We start from the raw sequence: 13078 nt of genomic DNA on the forward strand, positions 1-13078 counted from the left end.
GCTTGAAAAGATATGCCTTGCATCATGTTAATTAGAGTGTGAGCCTAAGATAATTGCATGATGTTTGCTTGTCAAGGTGAGTGTGTGCTTGTCATAAATATATATAGATATATATTTAGACTACCACTATCATAGCTTTTAAGTAAAAGTGATGTACATATGGTCAATTTATTTGAAACTTAGATCTAGCATCTACAAATTTTTAAATGGATAGGACAATTCTAACATGCCTAAATTAACAAAACCAGACAGGCAGACAGACTAACCCTAAATATAGAAAAGCTCCATCTTTAAAAAGGTACTCTTATCATTGGAATCCATTTTACTTGCACATTTAAAAAATATAAAGATACCATACTTGTGCTATATATGAATTATGAGATACACTAAAAGAAAAGTTAGGCATCTTAAAATAGATCTACATTATAAATTACAAAATATATAGTTTTTAAGGCAATATAAGCAAATAGGAGGATGTTTCAATGTGATATAAAAGAAATAAATGTCATTAAATTATAGTTAAAAATAACCTTATAAAGCATTTTAAACATAGTGATTCAGAAAAAACTACGTTTTCCGTTTTTCTGACAAAACCAGAAGGAATACAGAAAAATGATTATATGTCCTTGTTCTCTGTAAAAAAGTACATCAAATTTGTAAAAGGTATTTTTCATTATCTCTAAACATGTGGCCTCTATATTAGGTACATAGTTTCCAAAAATGCTTTATATGAAAAATGTAGTGAAAGAAAAATTAAGATAACTCTTCTATTTTGTATAGATATCTTAAAATTTCAATATTAATTTAGAAAAAGGTCTAAGAAATGTACCTTAATGAGTTTTTTAGGTGAAATGCTTTATAGCTCCCCACAAAAGCATTTTTAAGAATCTGCGACTTGTCATTTTTTCACTTTTCTTGATTGTGATGCATTTGCAGTAAAAGAATATTTTTTAATAACGTAGCTTATAGTAGAATGAAAAAAAACCTTTTTATTTGACGAAAAAAAAACCAAAGACAATAAAGTTATATAAGTTTGAATTTTTTTATAAAAACATTTAATTAAAATAGATAAATTATGAGTTTATGTCATAATCTGTCAATCACATTAAAGGATTATAGAAATAAATGAGGGGTGGGGATAAACAAATATTGGCAATTTTTAAGGTTATGTTCATTAAGTATACAAAAAGAAAATTGAATATTTGTTTTCAATAAACGAATTTAATTTTTTTTTAGTGTAATTGGTAGAATATTTTATTGGCTGTGTTCAGATGTTGTTTTCAAGTAAATAAATTTTGTAAAACCTACCTTAAAGCACAAAATTCTACCTGAAAAAAACATCATACTCACCTTTTGAAATATGTATGCCCTAAAATGCAATGTTATTTTCAAAGATTTTGAAAAAGACCTTTTTTTCAGTTTTATGTATTTTTTACAGAGAACAAGTATGTATAAGTATTTTTTTATGTATTCCTTCTGGTTGTATCAGAAAATCAGAAAAGGCAGTTTATTCTGAATCACCCTGTAGTTGTAAAGGTTTTTTAACCCTTACAGATCGGGCCCCAATTCCCACCTTAATAGATTGGGGGGGGGGGGGGGGCTTCAAGAGCCCCCCCCTTTTACTCGGCTCCTGGTACAGATAAAGACGTAAAATTTTTTTCTGGTGGTTCATGTGTATATTTAGAGAAAATTACTTTTTCTAGTCATAGCAGTCAGACCGCTCCTTAGCCACTTTTTAGCGGCCAGCCACTAAATTTTAAAACAGCTGTAGAGCGGCCAATTTTGCAGCTAGGATGACCAAATTTTAGGACGAACTTTTATTTTTCATAACAAAAAAATTACTTTTTCTGATCATTTCCAAAAAACGGCAAATAACGGAAACCGCCATTTTTGGCGGTTATGGCAGTAAAACGGCGGTTGGCGGCGCAAATAAATATTTTTATCTGTTTATTAATGCTTAAGGATTTACCAAAAAAATTATAGGTCTCTAGCTGTAATAGAAGCCACAATATTCATGATATATGTCTGTAGTAAAAGCCAGACAAAAATCGGTCATAAAGTAAGTCAGGGAGCGGTCAAATGGTCATAACACCACTTTTCTCATAAGGTCATTGATATCTAAGTATTCATCAAAAAAATTTTAGGTTTCTACCTTATACACAAAAGTCATAATGTAGAAATTAAGATTTATTTAGAATTTTTTAAAATTTTTTTTTGCTACCCAACCGACTTTGACTGGACACCACGACCGACACAGACCAGATATCCTAATAAAATCAACTCTTGCCGATGTTTAATTACTAAACTTAAAAAGTCATGAAGTTACAGCTCTCCATTTTACCTACAAAAAAAATGACGTTGAAAAAACTAGAGGGGGGGCTCTTGGAGCCCCCCCCCCTCGATCTGTAAGGGTTTTAAGGAACAAGAAATTTCATATTGATATAATATTTTTTAAAACTCAGCAATGATATGTTTTAGTAAAAAAAAACTAGCTGTCTAAGATTAAATTGCTTTTTATTAGATGTTACATCATCCATTAAAATCTTTTACATAGACACCCTCTACAATTAACCCTTTTTGAGGCACGCCAACCCATCAACCTTTTTATTACATCACCATTGCTGTGTGGTAAATCAGCTGACAACAAGGTCACTGACAGGTGCGCCCTCTGTTTAGCTGGAGTTGGATCATGAGACTTAAGGTCATTGGTTAGATAGTGTCTTTTATTCCCCTTTTTACCACTGGCTAATGCTCACACACACACATGCAGCCATTAGACAGTCATTCAAGGAGTACAAGCAAAATTCCAAGGTAAACAATGACAAATAGAATAAAAATCTCACCGAAGAAATGCAGGGGATGCAAGCGACTATAGATGCTATGAACATTAGACAAAAGGAGGAGATGATGGAAATAATAACAACTATTCATATTGCTATTAGGGTTGTTTCTTTAACCAGGGATTATAACATGTATTCAGCAAACACCAATGCCCTTGGAAAGTATTAAATGACTTTGAATAAACACCTTGTGTGTGAACTTGCCAACTGTGAACATTAGTAAGTCAATGATGGTTAGTAGGCTACCTGGGCTGAAAAGTCCCTGTCCAACAGGCAAGTCTTTTACCAGATTATCAAACCCATGTTATACATATAGTAATTTAGAGGGGAAAGGGTGAAGTACTTTTAATCACCTTGTGATCAATTATAACACTGAGTTCTAAATACCCCACAAACTTCATCTTTTGTTTTTTCAGTTGCCACATGCTCTAAACCTTCATGTTGAACAAGAGGTCTCATGTGCCCAAGATTGACACCAAAGCAAGAGACAGGAAGCATTGGACAGCTGCAGCCGCTGTCAGTTTTGATCTGAAGGGGTTTATAAAGATATCCCATGTCCTATACGAAACTAATCACTCGCTAATGACCTAAATCCACCAGAGTGGGTTAGCAAGCTGAACCAAGTTGTCTCATACTACCATTACTTTCAAGTCCAAGGGCAGTATAAGGTCAAGAATGCCATGGCAATGACTCATGCAGGCCTCCTTTCCCCCCTGCTGCCAGTTCACAAGATCATGCAGACTGACACACAGATTTACAAGTTTATTTTAAGGCCTTTATGTGTGATATACAGGATCGGCTAGCAGAACTAAGATCCAACAAGAAGCCACCCCTAACGCGGATCTTGGACAAAGTAGCCTTGGACAAATTAGCCTCTGGAAAAAGTAGCATCCATACAAAGTAGCACCCGGACAAAGTAGCACCTGGACAAAGAAGCCTCCTAAGGAAAGTAGCCTCCACTGTTAATAAAGGTCATGGCTGCAGTGCTCGACCCCTTGGCCTGCCTAGCCGCAGGCCTATAACCTAACCTAACCCAACCTAAAAATTGCATAAACAATGTTAAAACTTGTAAACATCTACCAACCACTTTTTGTAAAATCCATGAAATTCTAAACCATCTATGTATTAAGAGTTGAAGACATTTTTCCTAAATAAATGTCCTGAGAATCACATAGGTTAGGTTATAGGCTAGAGGGCCGAGCACCCGCAGCTAGGCAGGCCAGTGGGCCGTGCGCTGCGGCCATGAACTTTATTAACAGTGGGGACTACTTTCCCTAGGAGGCTATTTTTTTAAGTAAATGTCCCAAGGCTACTTTATCCGGGTGCTACTTTGTCCAGAGGCTACTTTATCCAAGGCTACTTTGTCCAAGATCCCCTAACCCTGCAGGATGTAGAGATGACCCATGCGAATGTACCTGGCAACAATGGTGTTAACACTGCAGATTTTCAAAGGAAATTGAATATTTAAAGTTATGTATGGTGTTAACACTCCAAATTTTCAAAGGAAATTGATTATTTAAAGTTAGAGGGATAAAGATCACAGACAAATAAGAAATAGCAAATACTTTGAACACTCACTTTTCAAAACTTTTGTACTTTGACAATTTTATCAAACTTGAATATTTTGGATTAGTTTTAACTTAAGCCATAACAGTTGGACCCCTTGCTGCACCTTTATCTCAGTTCCTATTAAAGCCAGAGAGCTAAAAATTTTTGTGCACATCCCCTGTTTGATTATGAATATCTGACCTTAAGTGAGTCAAAGTCAATTTTCGCTTCCTTCACCCTTTTATTTAACAACTCTTGTTTTTAGGTCCTTTTTAAATCAAAAATTTCAAACGGCTGTATTTTTCTTATTTTTGAAGCTAGAAGAACAATTTATTTGCAGAAAACATTTATTTTTATGTTAATTTTATATTAGAAATATCAAAATATAAATTTCATCAGCCAGAGCTGTACTTGACAGCTGCCAGCCGCCACAGTTGGCTGTCAATGGGGAAACGGCAGCAGATCTTTATGAAATTTTAATACTTTATACAGACATGTAAAGCTTAAGTTTAAAATTTGAAGTCTCTAAGTCAAAATTGCGGCCACAGGAGCCTTTTAAAGATTTTTGGAGACTTGGAGGATCAGGACCTGCAGGATCATACCTGGAACCTGAAATTGACTTGAACACCTGTAATTAATATTAGGATGTACTACTAGAGGATATTTTAGTATTTTGGTAAGATAAAATGCTTTGTTTAAGTCAAAGAAAATATTTTTGCTCTTTACCTTGATGACTCTGCCAGGTTTGCTTGCATCCTGTGCCCGCCAGGATGGAGATATTCAAAAAATTCCAACTCTCAGTTGTGTGTCATACCCATACTTAAAATGTCATAGCCCTCTATTTTTCACACACAAAAAATAAGATATAAAAAACCATTAAGGGTTAATATTGTTATAATTTAAATGTAAATTTTTTAAAGACAAATAAAGAAGCAAATAATAATAATATCATTTTGAAACTATGTGAAAACCTAACCCCTGAGATACCTCATACCTCTAAACATTTTTGCTAGTACTTACCCCCCAGAATTCAAGTGTATTTATTCCACCTCTGGATGAACTTCAAGTTTTTAACTTAATTACTAGTTGCAAACCTTAGCCTAGCAAAGATATCTATTACACAAAGTAGAATGATGTCTGTCCATCTATCCAACTGTCTGTCCCTTAAGATCACTGTAACCACTAAACCGGTTAGATTCTACTCTTCAGAGAATATACCTACTGGTCCTGTGGTGGTTTTAGACTATTTTCTTGGGGGGTGAGACACACCAAACCCCCTCAAAAAAATCTCTCTGCCATTTTTTTTTTTTTTGGTAGGTTGGTACATATTTTTTTTTTAGGGAGATACAATTTTTTTTTTTTTGTAAACTAAATCCAGTAATGCGAGTGAGGGAACCCCCACCGCACCATGGGACGAAGCCCCAAGGAATCCCCCCCACCAAAAGAAATATAAAAAAAAAATCCTGGGTTTAATTTTTACGAATTAAAAATTTCATTTATACAATGAACAACATGGGTTTAATTTTTGCAAATTGAAATTTTTGTGTATACAGCAAACAACCTGGTATTAATTTTTACAAATTAAAATTTTTTTTGAATACAGTGCACAACCTGGGTTTAATTTTACCAGAGTAATTTGACAAAGAATAACTTTTATGAACATAAAATATAGCTCTAAGATTAATTCTATATAGGAGGGTTGACTTCCAATTACCTCATAGGGCAAAGCCCCAGAGGCTAGGGGAAAAGCCGCTAGTAAACAATATAATCTGTTAGGCCCCTGAGACACATCTATAACTTAGCACCAGGAAGTTCCCAGATAAGATGAAAATATCCAAGAGCATCATTATTTATAAGACTGGTCCCTTAAGTTTCATCAAAAGCTGGTGTGGCTTTAGAATTATAAATACCTTTATCAAACCAATGCAATGGAGAAATACTTTATCAGATTTTATATGAGTTTTTGGATGTCATAAATTTCTTTAGTAAACAGCAGTTTGGTTTAGGCTGGGCTAAAGCATGGTACATAATGTTCTGGATCTTGTCAATCAGGTTGCGTCTGCACTTTCCTCAAAGAAAATTTGCACTGCAATACTGATTGAGATAAAGAAGTGTTTCAACATAATTAGCAGTATTTTGAAAGGAAGCTCAATTGGTGTCTTAGGCTTTCTAATCATGGTGAATGACTTGGACAAAGACTTAAGGAATTCATTTATAAATGAGTTAATAGGTATGTTTTTTGCTTGTCTCTTTGTATCAAAAGATAGATAATAGTTATGTAGATACTGCCGATACTCTAAATTATTTGCTCTATTATTTGTTATACAATATTTTAAATCACACACACACACACACTCAGGCGAGCGCCGGTTCACATACTCACATTACGCTTACACTTACACTTACACTTTTTTTACTCACACGCGCAAGCACGCACACACACATACACTTCCTCTTTCCTTTACTCACATGCACACAAATACATTTTCATTTTTATACATATACCCACACTTAAATTTTTCTTTATTTATGATTTTTTTTAATTACCTGCACAGCTTATTGAGGAACCAGAAGGCTACGTTGTAAAGGTCCTACCATAACAAACAGGCTCCTGGGGAAATAACCGACTGACTGCTCCTCCTGGCCCTCCAAGTTCGGGGGTTTGGCGAAGGACCAACTATCCTTCCCAGTGAAAACAACAACAGTTAATGAAACTTTGACAAGAAACAATGACAACAACGAACAAGCAGGATCCCAGGCAGGCTTTGGTCTTCAAGCTGATGACCGTATGACCATCCCTGATGAAAGCCTATATGAGGAAGTCAGGAATGCGAGGAGAAGTCTACTTGGTCCTAAATCTACCATCATGATAAGTACATGAAATGTTCGCACCATGTGCGATTGCTCCAAAACTAACCAAATATTGAAAGAGATGTATAGCTTCAAACTCGATATCCTTGGATTGTGTGAAAGCAGACTTGTAGGTAGTGGAAGAGAAAGACTAGAGGATGGATCTATACTTTTATATTCTGGTCATGAAAAACACTCTATTAGAGGTGTTGGCATGATAATTAGCAAGAAATATGCTAAATGTATCTTGGAATGGAAACCAATCAATGATAGACTATTAAAAGTCAGATTTAACTCCAAATACTCTAAGTTAACTGTAATCCAGTGTTATGCACCAACAAACCAAGCAGAAGAGGAGGAAAAAGATAACTTCTATGAAGCCCTTCAACGTGAAGTTGACTTAGTCCCAAGACATGATGTACTCATGGTAAATGGTGACCTTAATGCAAAAGTTGGAGAAGATAATACTGGCAAAGAAGGGATTATGGGCAAACATGGACTTGGCGTTATAAATGACAATGGTCAGAGGTTTGTGGATCTTTGTTCAACCAATGACTTGGTTATAGGTGGTACAATATTTCCCCATAAGAAAATACACAAACAAACCTGGATTTCCCCAGACTCAAACACCAAGAACCAGATAGATCACATAACTATTAACAGAAAGTGGAGAAGTTCACTACAAGATGTTAGAGTGTACAGAGGAGCTGATGTTAATAGCGACCACTATTTACTAACTGCTAAACTTAAATTAAAACTCAAAAATCCAGATAGAACTGATAAAAAACAAATTAGAAAGTATGATGTATCTAAGTTAAAAGATACTGAAGTTCTTAATCAGTTCAGAATAGCCCTACAAAATCGTTTTTCTGCTTTAGAAGAAGAAAACCTAGACAATGAAAATACTCCTGACGAAGGAAATGTTGTAGAATCCAAATGGAAACAGTTTAAAACTGCCTACCAGGAAACTGCGGAAGAAATCATTGGCTACAAGAAAAATAAAACAAAACCATGGCTATCAAAAGAAACTTGGGATAAAATTGAAGATAGAAAAAAGATCAAATCTAATATATTGACAGCAAATTCACATGAAACTGAGCAAGTTTTAAGACAAGAATACAAAGTTAGAGATAAACTTGTCAAAAGAAGTGCTAGAAAGGATAAACGTGACTATGTAGAAGACCTGGCTAACCAAGCAGAAGTAGCTGCTAGGAAAGGTAACTCAAGAGAACTCTACAAAATCACTAAACTGTTATCTGGTAAAAATTCTTCAAGATCAAGCACTCTCAAAAATAAACAGGGCGAGATACTTACAACAGAGATTGAAAAAGCTAACAGATGGGTTGAACATTTTAAAGAGGTATTGAATAGACCTCTTCCTAATAATATTGCTAACCCAGAACCTGCCCAAAACGATCTAAATATTAGAGTTGATGTTCCAAGCCAATCTGAGGTAAGAAAAGCTATTGAAACCATGAAACCTAACAAGGCACCTGGTATTGATCAAATACAAGCAGAGATCCTCAAAGCTGACCTTGAAACCTCAACCAAGTATCTCACAGAAATGTTTGTAGCTATATGGGATAAAGAAGTGATCCCAGATGATTGGTGCAAGGGTGTTATCACTAAGTTGCCCAAAAAAGGAGACCTTAGCATCTGTGATAATTGGAGAGGGATAACTTTGCTACCACAGCCAAGCAAGGTCTTTTGTAAAGTTCTGCTTTCCAGAATAGATGAAGAAATTGACGAGATATTGAGAGAAGAGCAGGCTGGTTTCAGAAAATTTAGGGGCTGTGCAGACCAAATTTTTGCATTGAGAAATATAATAGAACAAGCTACTGAATACCAGAAACCACTTTTCATAAATTTTGTGGACTTTAAGAAAGCATTTGACTCTATATGTCGAGATGCCATCTGGAACATACTAAGAAGCTATGGAATCCCTGAGAAAATAGTTAGATTAATCAAACTATTTTACACAAAATTTGAATGCTGTATAGATTTAAATACTGAACTTTCTGACTGGTTTGAAGTTAACACTGGTGTTAGACAAGGTTGTATAATTTCACCTATTTTATTCCTTATAACAATAGATTGGGTGATGAGACAGGCAAACAGAAATAATCAAGGATTAAAATGGATTGGAAACGATGACCTCCATGATCTTGACTTTGCTGACGACCTTGCCCTACTTGCTGAAAGTATTTTACAACTACAAGTAAAAACTGACAATCTTGCCTTGTTTGCAGAGAAAACTGGACTTCAAATTAACGTTGATAAGACAAAAACAATGTATATAGCTTCAGACAACATTGACCAAATTACCATTGACGACACTCCTGTGGAAAAAGTACAAAAATTTACATACTTAGGAAGTCTTATTCACCAAACAGAAGGAGCAAGTGCAGATATCAAAATGAGAATTGACAAGGCAAATGCGTCCTTTGCTATGCTGAAAACAATTTGGAAATCCAACAAATATAGTGAAAGAACAAAGTTAAGGATATATAATAGTAATGTCAAATCTGTCCTTTTATATGGTGCTGAATGCTGGAAGAATAACGTTACTGATATGAAAAAGTTAGATGTTTTTCATAATAAGAGTCTTAGAAGAATATGCAAAATTTACTGGCCAGAGGTTATATCTAACAAAAATCTTTATAAAAGAACAAACAGTCAACCAGTTTCCACAGATATTAAACATAAGCGTTTGAGCTGGCTGGGACATGTGCTCAGAATGAATGGTAGTAGGATCCCAAAACAAACCCTTAGCTGGATGCCTGGAGGCAGCAGGAGGCGGGGAAGACCCAAGGGAACCTGGAAAAGGACCATGGAGAAGGAGCTGGAGGACGCCAACCTAACCTGGGAGGATGTGGAGGAAACAGCCCAGTATCGGAGAGAATGGAAAAATCTTGTCAAAGCCTTATGTTCCCCAGAGGAATGAAGAGATGGTACAGGGTGGTACAGGTACAATTTACAATGTTTTGTCAATTTCTAAAGTTTTTTTCATTGTCAAACGGCTTATATTCTACTTTTTGTTTTATCAATCCTTAATGTTTATATATATATTTCAAACATATAATCTACTTAATGATTTTATTTATTCTCATAAGTATAATTTTCTTTTTCTTAACTCCTATTTTAAACTAAATTTTTTTTATATCATTTGCCTAAATGTTTTATAAATGGAGCAAAATAGGATTCTGAATTTTGAATTAAACAGTAATTTTTTCTCAATTTTAAATAATGAAACGATAAATGAAGATTTATTGTTTAATCCATATGAAAATATTGATATAAAATGCCAATACTTTGATATTTGTAAAGTTATAAACCACTTAAAATCAAAGAAAGGTCTAAAAATTATAGGTTTAAATATTCAAAGCCTTCAATCTAAATTTATTGATTTTCAAGAATTTGTTGATGAATTCTTGAGGCAAGGTTGTTATCTTGACATTATATGCTTAGGGGAAATCTGGAATATAAAAAATGATGATTATGTTAATTTAAAGGGGTATGATTTTATATACAAATGTCGATCTCAATCTAATGGGGGTGGGGTTGGTATATATATAAAAAAAGGTATTGCATTCAAGGAAATAAAAGCTTTATCTAGATTTGAGGAAAAAATAATTGAAAGTTTAACTTTAGAGATTAGTATTGGGAAAAATGATAAAATATTTCTAACAAACGTCTATAGATCAAATTGTAAACATCCTAATCTGACAGAAAGTGAGCAGTTAGACAGGTTTATCAACTTGTTCTCTGACTTACAAGCAGATCTAAATAGCCGCAAATACCCTTCCTATATTATTGGGGATTTAAATTTTGATCTATTAAAATTTGAGCAACATGATAAAACTAGATCACTACTTGAAAATAGCTTTGCAAATGGTTTCTTAGAATTAATCTCATTGCCAACTAGGATCACTCATACCAGTGCTACTCTCATAGATCATATTTATACCAATGATAATAAAAATAAGTTTGAGTCATTTATTATTACAGCAGATATTTCTGATCATTTCCCTACTTGCACTATTATTCTTGACAAAGTTAAAGAGTCTGGTCCTGTTTTTGTTCAAACTCAAAATTTTAGTGAGGAAAATATTTCCTCTTTTAAACACGATATGTTAAATGCTGATTGGAGTTCAGTGTCTAATAATTACAGTGCTCAAGATGCATATAATAAATTTTATAGTATTTTTAATGAGTCATACTCAAGACATTTCCCATTTAATAAAGTTAAACTAAATAAAAATATTCATAAAGTTGAACCTTTTATGACAAATGCTTTGCTTAAATCTAGAAAGACAAAATTTGAGTTATATGACATTAAACTTAGAGAACCAACTCAAGATAACATTTCTAAATACAATGAATATAGAAAATGCTATAACAAAGCAATTAAAACAGGGAAAAAATTGTATTTTCAAAAATCTTTTGAAGAAAATAGGAATGATTTGAGAAAAACATGGTCAATATTAAGGGAAGCAATAAGGAAGCACATTGACAAAAGTTCATTCATAACTGAAATTTTTAGTGATGGGGTTTGCTATAAGGAGGGGAAAGATATTTCTAACAAATTTGATGAATTCTTTACAACCATTGCAGATGATATAACAACTAAAATAAATCCATCAGATAGAGACTGAACTTATTATACCACTGCATCTGACTCCATATTTTCATTTACTCATATTCAGCCTAAAGATATAGTAACAATTGTAAATGGTCTAGAGTCTAAATCAAGCCAAGACATGCTAGGTATTTCTAATAAACTTATGAAAAAAATCATTGAAAATATTGCTATTCCTCTTACTCACATTATAAATTTATCCTTAAAGTCAGGCAACATTCCAAATGAGCTCAAAATAGCCAAAGTTTTGCCAATTTTCAAACTTAAAACAAAAGAATCTTTTAAGTAACATGTCTAATTATAGACCAATATGTAGTATAAGTTAAAGACTAGCTTTGCTCTGATCTTAATATTAGTCTAAATAGACAGCTAAAATGGATAATGGCCAAAAGGGGTAGCTGTCAATAAAGTATAAGCTGTGGGCTTAGGTAAAACAATGCAAAGCTAGACAACTTCAGTTGGTTTTAGAATTTAGCTTAGCTAGGTTCGCTCCCCTGTAGCTGTAGGTTTGAGTCCCTAGGTGTGGACACCACAGTTACATTATACCAACCCAGAATCATAAGTAATATATATATATATCCAGTTATTATTGAATCTACTATACCATTAATAAAGTGTTGATCAACATTAAACAAGTTGACATTAGTTATTTGTAGAAGTAGCAAATCTACTCTATAATTCAGAAAGATCTGTCCTACGTCTATACTACAATTTTGGCGCAGTCTTGTACTTTTCATAGGTTGAATTGTATAGAACCTTCGCTGCCTATTTTTGTCTACAATTTTCTAATCTCCTAAATTGCCAATCTTATTTTGAACTTTTTGACTTCTTATTTTTATGATGGCGACTGATAAGGGGAATATTAATATGGAGGTTGAAGAGCTCAGGGCGGCCATGGATAAGTTCATGGCAGATGTAACGGCCAAATTATCTGAAATTAACGCAACCTAAACTGAAGTGGCGAATTTAGTTTTGGCACAGGTTAAGGAACAAAAAGATGCTCTGTCCAATGATGTTGATGTTAAATTAACTGGGGTAACAACGGATATTAAGGAGCTTAGGAAAGTGGCTAAGGACCTGCCCAAGGATGGGAATCTAGACTCTTATATTAAGGACAGGATTGAACATGTTCAAGTGTTGGAAACCATGGGTTTGGCGGGTGGAAGTATGGACGATACATTGGATATTAGCTATGGAGAGC

This window comes from Acartia tonsa, chromosome 8, assembly GCF_053477335.1.
Source record: "Acartia tonsa isolate MP-2025a chromosome 8, ASM5347733v1, whole genome shotgun sequence".
Taxonomy (NCBI): domain Eukaryota; kingdom Metazoa; phylum Arthropoda; class Copepoda; order Calanoida; family Acartiidae; genus Acartia; species Acartia tonsa.